At 37.4% G+C, this 791-nt stretch overlaps 1 pseudogene; it reads left to right on the top strand.

Annotated features, from left to right (window-relative positions):
• The first annotated feature begins 311 nt into the window (after window positions 1-311).
• On the top strand, window positions 312-532 carry LOC137836230 (small ribosomal subunit protein eS30z/eS30y/eS30x pseudogene; annotated as a pseudogene).
• The last annotated feature ends 259 nt before the right edge of the window (window positions 533-791 follow it).

The following is a 791-nucleotide window of genomic DNA, read 5'->3' on the forward strand; positions in this document are numbered from 1 at the left end:
TGAAAGAAGAAGATTAGGAAGCCTCTAATGTTATGAGAGGTTATAATTTAATTCTCTGCACCCAACAAGAGTCCCTAAAACCCACCTGCTATTAATAACACTGCAATAGTAAAACACACAACTTAGAAAGAAAACACCAATACATATTAAAACCACCAATGCACAAGCACAACATGCATTTTCTTAATGAATTTAATAGAACAAAAAAATAAAAAAAAATGAAGCAAAACAACTCCAGTGCCAAAACAACATAAAACACAAAATATATGAACTAGGATGGAGGGGGATTTTACCAGTAGCCGCTACAGCTGAACGTATCAGAGAGAGAAGCATCAATTCATCAAAATGGGTAAGGTTCACCGATCTCTCGCGCGTGCGGATAAAGTGAGAGGACAAACTCCTAAGGTGGCCAAGCAAGACAAGAAGAAGAAGCCACGAGGATGCGCTCACAAGCGAATGTAATACAACAGTTGTCCGTGGTGGGATTCAGTAAGAAGCGTGGACCAAACTCGTCGGAGAAGTGAGGGGCGTGTGGATGACGGGTTTTCGTAGTTTGCAAAATGTATCACTTGTTTTATTTTTATTTGATTGATGACTGAAAGTTTGATAGTTAAAAAAAAAACTAGGATGGAGGCACAAGAAGTTGGACTTGAGAAGGAAGAATTTTGTTCAGAATAATGCTTATAAACAAACTTCACATGCAACAGTTCACAGAAAAATATTTAACCCTTTTTTTTATATAAATATGGCACATATGACAGTTGTGATATTCACCTAGTGCCGTGTAAATC

This window comes from Phaseolus vulgaris, chromosome 5 (genome assembly GCF_051622355.1).
Source record: "Phaseolus vulgaris cultivar YP4 chromosome 5, ASM5162235v1, whole genome shotgun sequence".
Taxonomy (NCBI): Eukaryota; Viridiplantae; Streptophyta; class Magnoliopsida; order Fabales; family Fabaceae; genus Phaseolus; species Phaseolus vulgaris.